Here is a 19,646-nt window from a genome sequence, read left to right as displayed (position 1 = left end):
AAGAAACTGGAAACCTGCTTCACAAGTACTACCAATTCACCCTGACTTCCAGATCCACTGGAACTAAGGCCTCCTTTATTTTCCTTTGTATGACTAAAAAATTGTAAGACACAAAGAAACAAAATTTCCAAAGAGAATTATTGAAAATGTGTAGAACTGTCTGTGTGAAACCCAGCATTATTTTCTACACAGGATGTCCTTTAGACAATCACACTGCTTTACTTAGAGTGAAAGCATGCTATCCACACAGGAGCCAGATGGATGGATGTGAGCTGCATGCGGAATAGCTCAGTGCCAACATAAGGAGGCAAGGAATGGAAGCCAGAAGAAAAGAGGAGAAATGAGAAGAGGAGACAAGGAGCCCAAAGTAAGTCTACAAATCTATCAAACCAGGACACAGAAGAGATTGACACCCAAATTGAATATTAACAAAGATTCAGAAAAGGTGGCAAAGAGGATGACAAGGACCAAACTGGAAACTGAGAAAATTAAAAGTATCTTCAAAGCTGGAGAGGAATTTCTGAGAAGAGACATGATGTAAGCTGCATGGAGCAGACAGAACTGTGTGTTTTCTCCATCCTGTATCAGCTGGATATTCTGCAAGGGAAGAACAATAAAAAAGAAACTAGCTGCCCACAGTGAAATAGATGCACTCTGATGAGATGCACAGTTCTGTAGAATGCATGGTCCTCGTGAACACGTTTTAAATATAGTGTTTGGCAGGAAGCAAGAGTTAGACCAAGCCCCTAATCCAGAGCAGGTAAAACACCAGGAAACCTCTTGTCTGGGAGAAGCAAGAAAAGTACACAAATTCAAGTGAATCAAAGATCTCAATATAAACAACACTTAAATCTAATCAACAATAAATAATTGGGACCTCATGAAACTGGAAAGCTTCTGTAAGGCAAAGGATACTGCCAATAGGACAAAATGGAAGCCTGCAGAATGGGAAAATATCTTCAGAAACCCTGCCTCTGAGAGAGGTAATATCAAAAATATATAAAGAACTAAAGAAGTCAAACACCAAAAAGCCAAATACCTAATTACAAAAATGCGGTATAGAGCTAAACATAGAATCCTCAAAAGGGGAAATCTCTAATGGCAGAGAAGCACTTAGAGAAATGTTCAATATCCTCAATCATCATGGAAATGCAAGTCAAAACGACCCTGAGATATCACCATACACCAATCAGAATGACTAAGATCAAAAACTCAGGTGACAGCAGATGCTGGCAAGGATGTGGAGAAAGAGGAACATTGCACCGTTACTAGTGGGAGTACAAATTTATATAAATACTTTAGAAATCGATTTGTCAGTTTCTCAGAAAATTTGGAAGAGTTCTACTTCAAAACACAGCTAGACCACTCTGAGGCATATATATATATATATATGAATATATATATTATATATGATGCTCCACAATACAACAAGGACTCAACTATGTTCATAAAGCTTTATTTATAATAGCTGGAAACTGGAAACAATCCAGATGTTCCTCAACTGAAGAATGGATAAAGGAAATGTAGTTCATATATACACATGGGATGCTACTCAGCTATTAAAAATAAGGTTATCAACAATGCCAACCAACCACAGCTTCCAGGGACTAAGCCACTACCCAAAGACTATACATGGACTGACCCTGGGCTCCAACTGCATAGGTAGCGATGAATAGCCTAGTAAGAGCACCAGTGGAAGGGGAAGCCCTGGGTCCTGCCAAGACTGAACCCCCAGTGAACGTGATAGTTGGGAGGAGGGCAGTAATGGGGGGAGGATGGGGAGGGAAACACTCATATAGAAGGGGAGGGGGAGGAGTTAGGGGGATGTTGGCCAGGAAACCGGGAAAATGAATAACAATTGAAATGTAAATAAGAAATACCCAAGTTAATAAAGATGGAGAAAAACATAAGGTTATCATGAAAATTTCCCACAAAAGGATGGAACTAGGATATATGATCCTGAGTGAAATAATCCTCACTTAGAAGAGGATATTAGCCATAAACTACAGGATAACTATACTAAACTAAGCAGCCAGTAAAAGCTAACAAATAAGGAGGACCCAGGGGAGAATGCTTGAATCTCACTTAGAAGGGGAAATAAAACAGACATCAGAAGTAGATGGGGAGAGGGAACTTGGTGGGAGAGGGTTTTGGAAGAGAGGCAGGATCTGTTGTGGAGAGAGAAGGAGTAAAGGTGAGAGGGCTCAGAGAGCTGAAGTGAAATTGGTGGGAGTGGGGGCATCTGTAGGACAAGCTGGATACCTGAGACTGCAGAGGCTCCTTGAAGGATATGGGGATGACCCTAGCTGAGGGGATGCGGAGCCTGAAGTCGAAACCTCTGGTTGCCAGAGAGAACTTCCAGTGGAGGAAGAGGGACACTAACTCACCCACAAAACCTTCGATTGGAAATTTGTACCGCCTTCAAGATGTGCAGGAATAGAGATGGAGCAGAAACTGAGGGAATGGTGTGCCCAACTTGAGACTCATGCTATAGGAGAGAGCTGACTACTGACATTATTAATGATATTCTGTTATTCTTGCAGACAGGAGCCTAGCAAGTCTGAGAGGCTTTATGCAGCAACTGACAGAAACAGATTCAGAGACCCACAACCAAAATTAGGAGCTTGAGGAATCCTGTAGAAGAGTTGGAGCAGGGGTGAGGATTGAGGGAGTCTAAGGGGTCAAGGACACCACCAGAAGACTTATATGTAAAGCCATTTAACCTAGGTCAATGAAGGCTCACAGAACCTGCACCACAAACCAAAGAGCAGGCATGGATTGGATCCAGACGCCCTATGCATAGGTAACAGATGAGTATCTTGGAATTCATGTGGGTTCCCCCAACAACTGGAGCGGGGGTGTCTCTAGCTAGGAGTCTCTGGAGAAAAGGGGAGGGTGGAATGGGAGAAGGGCAATGGGAGGATGGTACTGGGAGGGCTGTGATTAAGATGCAAAATGAATAAATAAACTAATGAACAAAAATATTATTGTACAAATACACCTCTATGGACAATGAATTTGCATAGAGCATTGTACAGTTACTCTGATTCTGCCCTCTTCTCTAATAGCTATTACTTAGCATAGTGTATTTTCATTAAATCCTAGCTTTCTATTTTGTATAACGGAGGAGGAGGAGGAAGAGGAGGAGGAGGAGGAGGAGGTGGAGGAGGAGAAGGAGGAGGAGGTACAGCATGAATGTCCTTTATTCCAGGCATGATTTTTGAATAGAAAAATAATCCTGTCTATCACAAATATAACAGATACTTTATATTTTAAACAAAATTTGAGTATACATATTCAAAATGATGTAATTTTCAGTAACTATCACATATAGTTTTTGCCTGTATTTGAGAAAAACGAGAAACAGTACATTTTGATCCTTATATAATGTTAGTGATTCTCTGTTATTGCTCCTCATCTAGTACTACCCTACCTGTCATCATTCAGCTAGGACAGGGCCATACTTCAAAGAAAAGACATTTGCAAAGAACTCTTTTGTTGAAGTGTGGTGATTAGTTTGTATTATGTGACTTTTACAGCAATTTGTAATGTCTGAAATTGTCCTAAAGACTGAACAATGGAGATGGATGTTTATACAAAAAGGCATTACTGACATACTAATATTTGAATAACATTTTTATATTTTTAAAGCTTTTTTCATTTTATTATAGAAATCAAGGGTGAAACATTCTGCCTAAGGTAAGGAAATTATTCTCTGGATCTCAAAAATATTTGAATTTAATAAATACGTACAATGAATGCTGTATAATTAATTTCTGTTATTACTTTTCAAGTACTCATTATTGAAAATAAATACAAAATGCATTCAGTAGAGAAACAAATGTTTACATAGATAGATTAGTGATTGTTTTCACAGTATGTTGCATATATAAGGTTCATATTTACCAAAGAAAAATTACCCTAACGTATTTAATGATCGTCAAAAATTCTGTCAAGAATAAATAGCAACCCTCATATCATGTGAAGATTATTATTAAAATCAAACTCGTAATAAATTTTAATTAAAATCTAATGCTTATGAAATGGAAAAGGTAAGTGGTTTTATTTGTTTCTTACTCTTTTTTACAGCAATCTGCTAATACATGCTTGAAAACTACCAAGTGAAATCCTACAGAGAAGGAAAACACATAGCATGAAATTTCATTGTTAAAAAGTTCCTCACGTAATATATGCATGTAAAATATTTCAAAATATTTTAATTTCATGGGATAATATTAAAAACAATGAATTTTTAAAAGTAAAGCAAATCTGTAAACAAAAATTAAGAAGCTTGTCAGGTTCCTAGAGATACAAGTTTTGAGAACATCAATTTCATCACAGGCTATGAGCTCTCTCAGCCTTATTTTGCAGAAAGATGAATTTTATAGTTAGATTAACAAGTGAATGTTATATATTTAATCACTGTGTAGGTTGATTAGTAAATGCATATAGATCATTGCATATAAAGTAAATAGAATCAGATTTACTTAATTATTTATGAGATAGTATTTTGAAATTTTAAAAAATATTAGTTTCTAAAACCTTTATGTTAAAGATTGGATATTTACTAAGTTTAACATTTTACATATGTTACCCTTTATTCTTTAAAAGCAAAGATAGAGGAATTTTGAAAACTGATTTTCAATAATGTTTCATCTCATTCTGAAATAAATAAATAGATAGGTCATCCACGGCAGAGTGAGTGTTTATGTAGCATGCTATGTCTACTATAGTAATAAACACACATAAGAAAATGCACATATATCTTTTAATCCACAAATTCAATTTCATCAGAATCATTTTTGGACCTATTAGGCATAGAGCTACATAGATGTTTTTAGGCATCAGAGTAGAGTCACTAATAAATGGGTAATTCATTTAAACAGTCGATTCAGTTTCAATGAAATGCTTTTTTTCATTGCTCATCAAATGCAATACAATTCTCTGAGGCAATTTTTTCTTGACCCTTCTGTGCCTTGAACTGAAGGTAAATCACATTGCTACAATCATAATTCTACACAGTATACTAGTGGGTACAAATGTGGTAGGAATTGCATTAGTTTACCACCCTACCCCTCCCCAGTCACTGAGTTGAGTCACCAGTGTAAGGACAGTATAGATGTGAGGTCAAATTCTGTTAATGAGAAGCATATTATCTTCAACCTCATTGTGACTATATATACATGTGGCCCACACACACATACACACATTGTATTTACCTTATAGACTTGGCCATTATTGTGTTTTCCACTTATTTCACTCTCAATGAGCTTACATTTAGACTGACTCAGTTTGTTAAACTCTTTAGTTTGCTTTTACAAATGTTCAAACTCTTGAAAACCTTAAGTTATTTCTCAAATATAATGCAATTTTATGCTGTCAAAGTAAGAATGTGAACAACTAGCCTACATAAACAGTGTAAGTTTTAGAGCTAGATAATTAACAATACTTTTTGAAAAATGTTTTTATGTATATTAAAATTGCACTAAAGAAGTACATGCAAATTTCTCAGAAAAAGAAATCATAATACACCCTAAGTTGCAGTATATGCTTTGATCCCTGATGATTAGGGCTTAATTTGTTTCTATGTTTTGATCAACTATAGAGTATAAATCAGGAGTAACAAATTATCAAGAATCAATGAATTACTAGTCAATTATATATCTCAAGCATAATTAATTTGAAATTTATAAATCTAATACTAGTGAAAAATAGTATTTATCAACTATTCTGTTCATATTTGAATAAAAATCAAATACACAGGTAACATTGCTATATTCTTATAGAAAGAATATTGTTTCTATAAAAATCCTGAGCAAACTTGAGCCTCGGGACCACAGGTAAGACAACTTTTCTGCTGCAAGCGACCTGCCTGGTGAACTCAAGACACAGGCCCACAGGAACAGCTGAAGACCTGTAGAGAGGAAAAACTACACGCCCGAAAGCAGAACACTCTGTCCCCACAACTGGCTGAAAGAAAACAGGTAAACAGCTCTACAGCACTCCTGACACATAGGCTTATAGGACAGTCTAGCCACTGTCAGAAATAGCAGAACAAAGTAACACTAGAGATAATCTGATGGCGAGAGGCAAGCGCAGGAACCTAAGCAACAGAAACCGAGACTACATGGCATCATCAGAGCCCAATTCTCCCACCAAAGCAAACACGGAATATCTAAACACACCAGAAAAGCAAGATCTAGTTTCAAAATCATATTTGATCATGATGCTGGAGGACTTTAAGAAAGACGTGAAGAACTCCCTTAGAGAACAAGTAGAAGCCTACAGAGAAGAATCGCAAAAATCCCTGAAAGAATTCCAGGAAAACATAAATAAACATGTAGAAGCCCATAGAGAGGAGTCACAAAAATCCCTGAAAGAATTCCAGGAAAACATAAATAAACATGTAGAAGCCCATAGAGAGGAGTCACAAAAATCCCTGAAAGAATTCCAGGAAAACACAATCAAACAGCTGAAGGAATTAAAAATGGAAATAGAAGCAATCAAGAAAGAACACATGGAAACAACCCTGGATATAGAAAACCAAAAGAAGAGACAAGGATCTGTAGATACAAGCTTCACCAACAGAATACAAGAGATGGAAGAGAGAATCTCAGGAGCAGAAGATTCCATAGAAATCATTGACTCAACTGTCAAAGATAATGTAAAGCAGAAAAAGTTACTGGTCCAAAACAAACAGGAAATCTGGACTCAATGAGAAGATCAAACCTAAGGATAATAGGTATAGAAGAGAGTGAAGACTCCCAGCTCAAAGGACCAGTAAATATCTTCAACAAAAATCATAGAAGAAAACTTCCCTAACCTAAAGAAAGAGATACCCATAAGCATACAAGAAGCATACAGAACTCCAAATAGATTGGACCAGAAAAGAAACTCCTCCCGTCACATAATAGTCAAAACACCATTTGACAAAATTCAACCTTCCTTCATGTTAAAACACTTGAAAAGTTCAGGAATCCAAGGCCCATACCAAAATATAATAAAAGCAATATACAGCAAACGAGTAGCTAATATTAAACTAAAGGGAGAGAAACTTGAAGCAATCCCACTAAAATCAGGGACTAGACAAGGCTGCCCACTCTCTCCCTACTTATTCAATATAGTTTTTGAAGTTCTAGCCAGAGCAATCAGACAACAAAAGGAGGTCAAGGGGATACAGATCGGAAAAAAAGAAGTCAAAATATCACTATTTGCAGATGATATGATTGTATATTTAAGTGATCCCAAAAGTTCCACCAGAGAACTACTAAAGCTGATAAACAACTTCAGCAAAGTGGCTGGGTATAAAATTAACTCAAATAAATTAGTAGCCTTCCTCTACACAAAAGAGAAACAAGCCGAGAAAGAAACTAGGGAAACGACACCCTTCATAATAGACCCAAATAATATAAAGTATCTCGGTGTGACTTTAAACAAGCAAGTAAAAGATTTGTACAATAAGAACTTCAAGACTCTGAAGAAAGAAATTGAAGAAGACCTCAGAAGATGGAAAGATCTCCCATGCTCATGGATTGGCAGGATTAATATAGTAAAAATGGCCATTTTACCAAAAGCAATCTACAGATTCAATGCAATCCCCATCAAAATACCAATCCAATTCTTCAAAGAGCTAGACAGAACAATTTGCAAATTCATCTGGAATAACAAAAAACCCAGGATAGCTAAAACTATCCTCAACAATAAAAGGACTTCAGGGGGAATCACTATCCCTGAACTCAAGCAGTATTACAGAGCAATAGTGATAAAAACTGCATGGTATTGGTACAGAGACAGACAGATAGACCAATGAAACAGAATTGAAGACCCAGAAATGAACCCACACACCTATGGGCACTTGAATTGACAAAGGAGCCAAAATCATCCAATGGAAAAAAGATAGCATTTTCAGCAAATGGTGCTGGTTCAACTGGAGGGCAACATGTAGAAGAATGCAGATCGATCCATGCTTATCACCCTGTACAAAGCTTAAGTCCAAGTGGATCAAGGACCTCCACATCAAACCAGACACACTCAAACTAATAGAAGAAAAACTAGGGAAGCATCTGGAACACATGGGCACTGGAAAAAATTTCCTGAACAAAACACCAATGCCCCAACATATAAAAAAGACATGTGCTCCACTATGTTCATCGCAGCCTTATTTATAATAGCCAGAAGCTGGAAAGAACCCAGATGCCTTTCAACAGAGGAATGGATACAGAAAATGTGGTACATCTACACAATGGAATATTACTCAGCTATCAAAAACAATGGCTTTATGAAATTCGTAGGCAAATGGTTGGAACTGGAAAATATCATCCTAAGTGAGTTAACCCAATCACAGAAAAACACACATGGTATGCATTCATTGATAAGTGGCTATTAGCCCAAATGCTTCAATTACCCTAGATGCCTAGAACACATGAAACTCAAGACGGATGATCAAAATGTTAATGCTTCACTCCTTCTTTAAAAGGGGAACAAGAATACCATTGGCAGGGAATAGAGAGGCAAAGATTAAAACAGACACAGAAGGAACACCCATTCAGAGCCTGACCCACATGTGGCCCACACATATACAGCCATCCAATTAGACAAGATAGATGAAGCAAAGAAGTGCAGGCCGACAGGAGCCGGATGTAGATCGCTCCTGAGAGACACAGCCACAATACAGCAAATACAGAGGCGAATTCCAGCAGCAAACCACTGAACTGAGAATAAGACCCCCGTTGAAGGAATCAGAGAAAGAACTGGAAGAGCTTGAAGGGGCTCGAGACTCCATATGTACAACAATGCTAAGCAACCAGATCTTCCAGGGACTAAACCACTGCCTAAGGACTATACATGGACTGACCCTGGACTCTGACCTCGTAGATAGCAATGAATATCCTAGTAAGATCACCAGTGGAAGGGGAAGCCCTTGGTCCTGCTAAGACTGAACCCCCAGTGAACTAGATTGTTGGGGGGAGGGCGGCAATGGGGGGAGGATGGGGAGGGGAACAGCCATAAAGAAGGGGTGGGGGAGGGATTAGAGGGATGTTTGCCCGGAAACCGGGAAAGGGAATAACACTCGAAATGTATATAAGAAATACTCAAGTTAATAAAAAAAAAATCCTGGAAAATACACTTCCTACAATTTTGCTGTTCAGTGATACTTATGAGAACCTTATTACTCTAGTAGGGTTATTTATTGATAAATATGGAGATGATTATGGGCTGGAGAGATATCCCTGTAGTTAAAAGCATTTAATTCTTTCCACAGCCCTACATTGGTTGCTTGCTCATATAAGGAGGTTCATATCCTTTGTAACTCCACGATGAGCTAACTGACACTCTCTCTGGCCTCCAGAGGTGATTGCAGTCATGTGCACTGTCACATATACATACAATTTATATATATTTGTTATTATTTTAAAATGTTTTTAGTTTAAATATAAGTACATATAAGATAGCCTTATCTTCTTTTCATTCCTCCAGATCCTCCTAGGTACTCTCCCTCCAATGTTTTCTATATCCCACCTACTCTCAAGGTGAAACATGTCTTTCCATAGTTATTAGCATTATATACACACATATGAATGTGTATGAAAATATATAAATAAAATGTACCGATCTTTAAAATACCAAAACAGATAAAGAGTATAATGGATGTATATAAAAAATGACAGTATAGTTTAAAGAGTTGGCTTTATAGTTAAAAACAGTTGTTTCTCTTATTGGGGCCAGGATTCAGTTCCAAAAGCCCACATGGCAGCCAACAAGCACAAGTAACTCCAGTTCCCGAGCATCTGTCACTCTCTTCTGACCTTTATGCACTACGTACATGTGGTGAGCAAACACACTTGCAGGCTTAACTCAACACCCACATGCATAGAACAAAAATAATTAAATATTTTTAAAATCAGAAAGTACCTAGAAACATCCTTTTGTTTACTTTTACTCTAGATTTGACTACTAAACCTAGGAGCTATGGGATTAACAAGATAGCTTTACATGGTGTATCACCAAAATGAATAGCAGTAGGCATTTTCTGAAAAGAATCATTTGTTTATAATGTGCAAGGATAAAATGGGATTCTCAATATTATCAGCTCCTGCCTTCATTCTGTTAGTAGTCTGTCATATAAACTACATTCTTCATTTTATAACTTTGTTCCAGAAGGCAAAGCAAATGACACATATGGATTGGTTTTTAGAGTTAACTTTCCAACCAACAATTCTCTGTGTGTCTTTTAAATTACTTGTTAGTTTGGGGGATGCTGTAGCTCATGTGTGGTAGTTAGAGCACATCTTATAGGATAATTTTCTCTGCTTTTACATAGTTGGTCCCAAAGATCAAACCAAGAAAAATCAGACTTGGAAGCTCGTGAGAAGCCTCCGTGATGCTTATTTGTCATGTCTCTCAATTATTTTTTGTTTTCTTAAGGATAGAGTCTTGCTAGGTATCTCAGGTTGTGGCCAACTTCAGCCTCCTGAGTTCTGGTACTAAAGGTAGGAAATACTGGAATGGTATAATAGTTCTTTTTAAAGATAAGTTCAAGTATTTTTTCAAAACTATTTTTATTGAATATTTTATATATTTACATGTCAAATGTTATCCTATTTCCCTGTTTCCCCTTTGGAAACCCCGTATCTCATCCCCCTCTCACTGATTCTATGAGAGTGCCCTCCCACCCAACCACTTCCACCTCCCAGCCCTGGCATTTCCCTACATTGGGGCATCTAGCCTTGACAGTACCAAGGGCCTCTCCTCCCATTGATACCAAATAAGCAATCCTCTGCTGCACATGCAGCTAAAACCATGTGTCCCTCCGCGTATACTCTTTGGTTGATGGTTTAGTCCCTGGGAGCTCTGAGGAGTCTAATTGGTTGATATTGTTGTTCTTCCTATGGGGTTGCTAACCCCTTCAGCTCCTTCAGTTCTTTTCCTCATTCTTCCTTTTTGATTCCTATGCTCAGTCTAATGGTTGGCTGAGAGCATCTGCATCTGTATTTGTCAGGCTCTGACAAAGCCTCTCAGGCGATAGCTATATCAGGTTCCTGTCAGCAAGCACCTCTTGGCATCATCAATAGTGTCTGGGTTTGGTGTCTGTATATGGGATAGATTCCCATGTGTGGCAGTCTTTGGATGGCCATTCCTTCAGTCTTTGCTCCACACTTTGCTCCATATTTCCTCCCTTGAGTATTTGTGGCCCCCTTCTAAAAAGGTCTGAAGCACCCAAGTTCTTGCCTTCCTTTTTCTTGAACTTCATGTGGTCTGTGAATTATATCTTGGGTATTCTGAGCTTTTGGGCTATTAAACACTTGCCAGTGAGTGTATACCATGAGTGCTCTTTGGGACTGGGTTACCTCATTCAAGACAATATTTTGTAATTCCATCCATTGCCTAAGAATTTCATGAAATCATTGCTTTTAATAGCTGAGTAGTACTCCACTGTGTAAATGTACCACATTTTCTGTATCCATTCCTCTGTTGAGGGACTTCTGGATTGTTCCCAGCTTCTGGTTATTATAAATAAGACTGTTATTAACATAATGGAGCATGTGTTCCTGTTAAATGTTGGAGCATCATCTGGATATATGACCAGGAGATCTAACTGTAATATACAGATTGGTTTGACCACACTGTTCTCTAATCAAATATAGAAAATGCATATGTCACTCCACTAGGCTTAGATGTTGTGAGGTATAAAGATTATTTCAAGATGATTTCATTCGGAAGGATCATGAACTGAGGATATGTCCAAAGATGCTCACAGCCTTAAATATGTCTCCCATGATATTATACATTATGAGACTATGTTGATTACTGTATGTATGCATGTGTCTATGTATTTCTAACATGCGATATGGTGCCCATGGAGCCCAAGAAAGTGTGTCAGATCCCCTGCAATTTGAATTCTGGAGTGCTGTATGCCCAATATGAGTGTAGGGAACCAACTCAGTCCTCTGGAGAAACAAGAAAACATTAAACCACAGAAACATCACTTCAGCCCCAAACCTTGGGTAGCTTTTCAACTTTTGGAAGTAGTTTATCTCAAATTTCTAAACTGACTACAGCAAATACAATAAGCAAATTCAGAATCTTCAAAAAATACATAGTAGGGAAGTCCCACACCCGCGGATCCCGGCCCGCAGCAGCTCTCTGCTCCCAGACCCGGTGGGAGAGAGACCCAACCGCCTGGTCAGGTGGGCACTCCTGAGGCTGCAGAGCGGAAGAGACCACCAACACTGCTCACCCCTGCCCACATCCCTGGCCCAAGAGGAAACTGTATAAGGACTCTGGGCTCCCGTGGGGGAGGGCCCAGGAGCGGCAGGACCCCTGCCACAGACACCGCCGGACCCTGAAGGAAACAGACCGGATAAACAGTTCTCTGCACCCAAATCCCGTGGGAGGGAGAGCTAAACCTTCAGAGAGGCAGACAGGCCTGGGAAACCAGAAGAGACTGCTCCCTGCACACACATCTCGGACGCCAGAGGAAAAAGCCAAAGACCATCTGGAACCCTGGTGCACTGAAGCTCCCAGAAGGGGCAGCACAGGTCTTCCTGGTTGCTGCCTCTGCAGAGAGCCCCTGGACAGCACCCCACGAGCGAACCTGAGCCTCGGGACCACAGGTAAGTCCAAATTTTCTGCTGCAAGAAAGCTGCCTGGTGAACTCAAGACACAGGCCCACAGGAACAGCTGAAGACCTGTAGAGAGGAAAAACTACACGCCCGAAAGCAGAACACTCTGTCCCCATAACTGACTGAAAGAGAGGAAAACAGGTCTACAGCACTCCTGACACACAGGCTTATAGGACAGTCTAGCCACTGTCAGAAATAGCAGAACAAAGTAACACTAGAGATAATCTGATGGCGAGAGGCAAGCGCAGGAACCCAAGCAACAGAAACCAAGACTACATGCCATCATCGGAGCCCAATTCTCCCACCAAAACAAACATGGAATATCCAAACACACCAGAAAAGCAAGATCTAGTTTCAAAATCATATTTGATCATGATGCTGGAGGACTTCAGGAAAGACCTGAACACACTTAGGGAAGCACAGGAAAACATTAATAAACAAGTAAAAGCCTACAGAGAGGAATCGCAAAAATCCCTGAAAGAATTCCAGGAAAACACAATCAAACAGTTGAAGGAATTAAAAATGGAAATAGAAGCAATCAAGAAAGAACACATGGAAACAACCCTGGATATAGAAAACCAAAAGAAGAGACAAGGAGCTGTAGATACAAGCTTCACCAACAGAATACAAGAGATGGAAGAGAGAATCTCAGGAGCAGAAGATTCCATAGAAATCATTGACTCAACTGTCAAAGATAATGTAAAGCGGAAAAAGCTACTGGTCCAAAACATACAGGAAATCCAGGACTCAATGAGAAGATCAAACCTAAGGATAATAGGTATAGAAGAGAGTGAAGACTCCCAGCTCAAAGGACCAGTAATATCTTCAACAAAATCATAGAAGAAAACTTCCCTAACCTAAAAAAAGAGATACCCATAGACATACAGGAAGCCTACAGAACTCCAAATAGATTGGACCAGAAAAGAAACACCTCCCGTCACATAATTGTCAAAACACCAAACGCACAAAATAAAGAAAGAATATTAAAAGCAGTAAGGGAAAAAGGTCAAGTAACATATAAAGGGAGACCTATCAGAATCACACCAGACTTCTCGCCAGAAACTATGAAGGCCAGAAGATCCTGGACTGATGTTATACAGACCCTAAGAGAACACAAATGCCAGCCCAGATTACTGTATCCAGCAAAACTCTCAATTAACATTGATGGAGAAACCAAGATATTCCATGACAAAACCAAATTTACACAATATCTTTCTACAAATCCAGCACTACAAAGGATAATAAATGGTAAAGCCCAACGTAAGGAGGCAAGCTATACCCTAGAAGAAGCAAGAAACTAATCGTCTTGGCAACAAAACAAAGAGAATGAAAGCACACAAACATAACCTCACATCAAATATGAATATAACGGGAAGCAATAATCACTATTCCTTAATATCTCTCAATATCAATGGCCTCAACTCCCCAATAAAAAGACATAGATTAACAAACTGGATACGCAACGAGGACCCTGCATTCTGCTGCCTACAGGAAACACACCTCAGAGACAAAGACAGACACTACCTCAGAGTGAAAGGCTGGAAAACAACTTTCCAAGCAAATGGTCAGAAGAAGCAAGCTGGAGTAGCCATTCTAATATCAAATAAAATCAATTTCCAACTAAAGTCATCAAAAAAGATAAGGAAGAACACTTCATATTCATCAAAGGAAAAATCAACCAAGATGAACTCTCAATCCTAAATATCTATGCCCCAAATACAAGGGCACCTACTTATGTAAAAGAAACCTTACTAAAGCTCAAAACACACATTGCACCTCACACAATAATAGTGGGAGATTTCAACACCCCACTCTCATCAATGGACAGATCATGGAAACAGAAATTAAACAGTGATGTAGACAGACTAAGAGAAGTCATGAGCCAAATGGACTTAACGGATATTTATAGAACATTCTATCCTAAAGCAAAAGGATATACCTTCTTCTCAGCTCCTCATGGTACTTTCTCCAAAATTGACCATATAATTGGTCAAAAAACGGGCCTCAACAGGTACAGAAAGATAGAAATAATCCCATGCGTGCTATCGGACCACCACGGCCTAAAACTGGTCTTCAATAACAATAAGGGAAGAATGCCCACATATACGTGGAAATTGAACAATGCTCTACTCAATGATAACCTGGTCAAGGAAGAAATAAAGAAAGAAATTAAAAACTTTTTAGAATTTAATGAAAATGAAGATACAACATACTCAAACTTATGGGACACAATGAAAGCTGTGCTAAGAGGAAAACTCATAGCGCTGAGTGCCTGCAGAAAGAAACAGGAAAGAGCATATGTCAGCACCTTGACAGCACACCTAAAAGCTCTAGAACAAAAAGAAGCAAATACACCCAGGAGGAGTAGAAGGCAGGAAATAATCAAACTCAGAGCTGAAATCAACCAAGTAGAAACAAAAAGGACCATAGAAAGAATCAACAGAACCAAAAGTTGGTTCTTTGAGAAAATCAACAAGATAGATAAACCCTTAGCCAGACTAACGAGAGGACACAGAGAGTGTGTCCAAATTAACAAAATCAGAAATGAAAAGGGAGACATAACTACAGATTCGGAGGAAATTCAAAAAATCATCAGATCTACTATAAAAACCTATATTCAACAAAATTTGAAAATCTTCAGGAAATGGACAATTTCCTAGACAGATACCAGGTATCGAAGTTAAATCAGGAACAGATAAACCAGTTAAACAACCCCATAACTCCTAAGGAAATAGAAGCAGTCATTAAAGGTCTCCCAACCAAAAAGAGCCCAGGTCCAGACGGGTTTAGTGCAGAATTCTATCAAACCTTCATAGAAGACCTCATACCAATATTATCCAAACTATTCCACAAAATTGAAACAGATGGAGCCCTACCGAATTCCTTCTATGAAGCCACAATTACTCTTATACCTAAACCACACAAAGACACAACAAAGAAAGAGAACTTCAGACCAATTTCCCTTATGAATATCGACGCAAAAATACTCAATAAAATTCTGGCAAACCGAATTCAAGAGCACATCAAAACAATCATCCACCATGATCAAGTAGGCTTCATCCCAGGCATGCAGGGATGGTTTAATATACGGAAAACCATCAACGTGATCCATTATATAAACAAACTGAAAGAACAGAACCACATGATCATTTCATTAGATGCTGAGAAAGCATTTGACAAAATTCAACACCCCTTCATGATAAAAGTCCTGGAAAGAATAGGAATTCAAGGCCCATACCTAAACATAGTAAAAGCCATATACAGCAAACCAGTTGCTAACATTAAACTAAATGGAGAGAAACTTGAAGCAATCCCACTAAAATCAGGGACTAGACAGGCTGCCCACTCTCTCCCTACTTATTCAATATAGTTCTTGAAGTTCTAGCCAGAGCAATCAGACAACAAAAGGAGATCAAAGGGATACAGATCGGAAAAGAAGAGGTCAAAATATCACTATTTGCAGATGACATGATAGTATATTTAAGTGATCCCAAAAGTTCCACCAGAGAACTACTAAAGCTGATAAACAACTTCAGCAAAGTGGCTGGGTATAAAATTAACTCAAATAAATCAGTTGCCTTCCTCTATACAAAAGAGAAACAAGCCGAGAAAGAAATTAGGGAAACGACACCCTTCATAATAGACCCAAATAATATAAAGTACCTCGGTGTGACTTTAACCAAGCAAGTAAAAGATCTGTACAATAAGAACTTCAAGACACTGAGGAAAGAAATTGAAGAAGACCTCAGAAGATGGAAAGATCTCCCATGCTCATGGATTGGCAGGATTAATATGGTAAAAATGGCCATTTTACCAAAAGCAATCTACAGATTCAATGCAATCCCCATCAAAATACCAATCCAATTCTTCAAAGAGTTAGACAGAACAATTTGCAAATTCATCTGGAATAACAAAAAACCCAGGATAGCTAAAGCTATCCTCAACAATAAAAGGACTTCAGGGGGAATCACTATCCCTGAACTCAAGCAGTATTACAGAGCAATAGTGATAAAAACTGCATGGTATTGGTACAGAGACAGACAGATAGACCAATGGAATAGAATTGAAGACGCAGAAATGAACCCACACACCTATGGTCACTTGATTTTTGACAAAGGAGCCAAAACCATCCAATGGAAAAAAGATAGCATTTTCAGCAAATGGTGCTGGTTCAACTGGAGGGCAACATGTAGAAGAATGCAGATCGATCCATCCTTATCACCCTGTACAAAGCTTAAGTCCAAGTGGATCAAGGACCTCCACATCAAACCAGACACACTCAAACTAATAGAAGAAAAACTAGGGAAGCATCTGGAACACATGGGCACTGGAAAAAATTTCCTGAACAAAACACCAATGGCTTATGCTCTAAGATCAAGAATCGACAAATGGGATCTCATAAAACTGCAAAGCTTCTGTAAGGCAAAGGACACTGTGGTTAGGACAAAACGGCAACCAACAGATTGGGAAAAGATCTTTACCAATCCTACAACCGATAGAGGCCTTATTTCCAAAATATACAAAGAACTCAAGAAGTTAGACCGCAGGGAAACAAATAACCCTATAAAAAAATGGGGTTCAGAGCTAAACAAAGAATTCACAGCTGAGGAATGCCGAATGGCTGAGAAACACCTAAAGAAATGTTCAACATCTTTAGTCATAAGGGAAATGCAAATCAAAACAACCCTGAGATTTCACCTCACACCAGTGCGATTGGCTAAGATAAAAAACACAGGTGACAGCAGATGCTGGCGAGGATGTGGAGAAAGAGGAACACTCCTCCATTGTTGGTGGGATTGCAGACTGGTAAAACCATTCTGGAAATCAGTCTGGAGGTTCCTCAGAAAATTGGACATTGAACTGCCTGATGATCCAGCTATACCTCTCTTGGGCATATACCCAAAAGATGCCTCAACATATAAAAGAGACACGTGCTCCACTATGTTCATCGCAGCCTTATTTATAATAGCCAGAAGCTGGAAAGAACCCAGATGCCCTTCAACAGAGGAATGGATACAGAAAATGTGGTACATCTACACAATGGAATATTACTCAGCTATCAAAAACAACGAGTTTATGAAATTCGTAGGCAAATGGTTGGAACTGGAAAACATCATCCTGAGTGAGCTAACCCAATCACAGAAAGACATACATGGTATGCACTCATTGATAAGTGGCTATTAGCCCAAATGCTTGAATTACCCTAGATCCCTAGAACAAACGAAACTCAAGACGGATGATCAAAATGTGAATGCTTCACTCCTTCTTTAAATGAGGAAAAAGAATACCCTTGGCAGGGAAGGGAGAGGCAAAGATTAAAACAGAGACTGAAGGAACACCCATTCAGAGCCTGCCCCACATGTGGCCCATACATATACAGCCACCCAATTAGACAAGATGGATGAAGCAAAGAAGTGCAGACCGACAGGAGCCGGATGTAGATCGCTCCTGAGAGACACAGCCAGAATACAGCAAATATAGAGGCGAATGCCAGCAGCAAACCACTGAACTGAGAATAGGTCCCCTATTGAAGGAATCAGAGAAAGAACTGGAAGAGCTTGAAGGGGCTCGAGACCCCAAAAGTACAACAATGCCAAGCAACCAGAGCTTCCAGGGACTAAGCCACTACCTAAAGACTATACATGGACTGACCCTGGACTCTGACCCCATAGGTAGCAATGAATATCCTAGTAAGAGCACCAGTGGAAGGGGAAGCCCTGGGTCCTGCTAAGACTGAACCCACAGTGAACCAGTCTATGGGGGGAGGGCGGCAATGGGGGGAGGGTTGGGAGGGGAACACCCATAAGGAAGGGGACGGGGGAGGGGGATGTTTGCCCGGAAACCGGGAAAGGGAATAACACTCGAAATGTATATAAGAAATACTCAAGTTAATAAAAAAAAAAAAAAGAAAAAAAAGAAAGGATGGAAGAACACAAAACAAAATTCCAGGTAACGTCCACCAGCTAGTTACACCATCAGAATAAACCCAACCTTCCCAGAATAAAGCTAGACTTGAATTACAGACAGGTAGCCCATCCGGTCAAATAGAAAAGTTCTCTTGTAGATCAAACAGATGGAAACTGGTGTTGGCGACAGTGTAATGATTCATAAATAATTAGTCTCGATCACCTTATTACCTTGGAAGGCTTGTTAAACAGGCAGGCCCCTCCACCGCTATTCAGGAAGTCATGATATTCCTCAATATTGCACTGAGTGAACTTTTTAGGAAGATAGTACCTGTAGGAGATCATACAGTGAGTGCCCCGGTGCAGTGTTAGCCTCCCTTGTTTACCTCCTAGTCTTCAGGTTCACAGCGCTAAGATTTATACATGCATCCACCATCATGTGTCTAAACAATTAGCAACACGTAGTTGCTGTTCATTGCTCATTTATTTGCATGGCACCTATCACTTAAACCAAAGACAAGAGACTTTTATTTCCTAAAGAATGAATAATTGGCAGCTAGCTGCAACTCAGACATCAGAGAGTTCTACAAAGTTTATAATTCATACTACATGGCCTATAATTTTAATATGTGTCAGGTCATGAAAGTCAAAGAAAATCTAAGGGAATGTTCCGGGCTGAGGTAGGTAAAGAAGTAACGCCCAGTGAGATGCTGCACTCTGCAGCTTTGGCTGTAAATGACTTTGCTGGTGCATGGGTCAGTCTTGGATGGGGAGAAGGATGGCTCTCCCCACTCCACTGTGGCTGGATGGAGTCGGGGTTCCTGCTCCAGGAAATGTTCCCAAACAGGAGCACCAAACAAGCAGCACAGCGTTCAGGGAACCAATGGGATTTTTTTCCAACTGACCTTGTGACTTTTTCTAAACTTTGAAGTTGTTTTAAACTTATGCTAACAGAAGAAAAAAAAAGGTAATAAATGGCCCAGAGGGAAAAAGAAAGAGAAAAAAATGTCAGTATATATTAAGAATCCTCAAGATATACACACCCCTTTGGATCAAGTCATTCTTGATGTTAGTGTTTTTTTTCTTACAAAAATAGCTATATGCACAAAGAAATACA

This window comes from Rattus norvegicus, chromosome 2 (genome assembly GCF_036323735.1).
Source record: "Rattus norvegicus strain BN/NHsdMcwi chromosome 2, GRCr8, whole genome shotgun sequence".
Lineage (NCBI taxonomy): Eukaryota > Metazoa > Chordata > Mammalia > Rodentia > Muridae > Rattus > Rattus norvegicus.
This window is presented reverse-complemented; position numbering follows the sequence as displayed.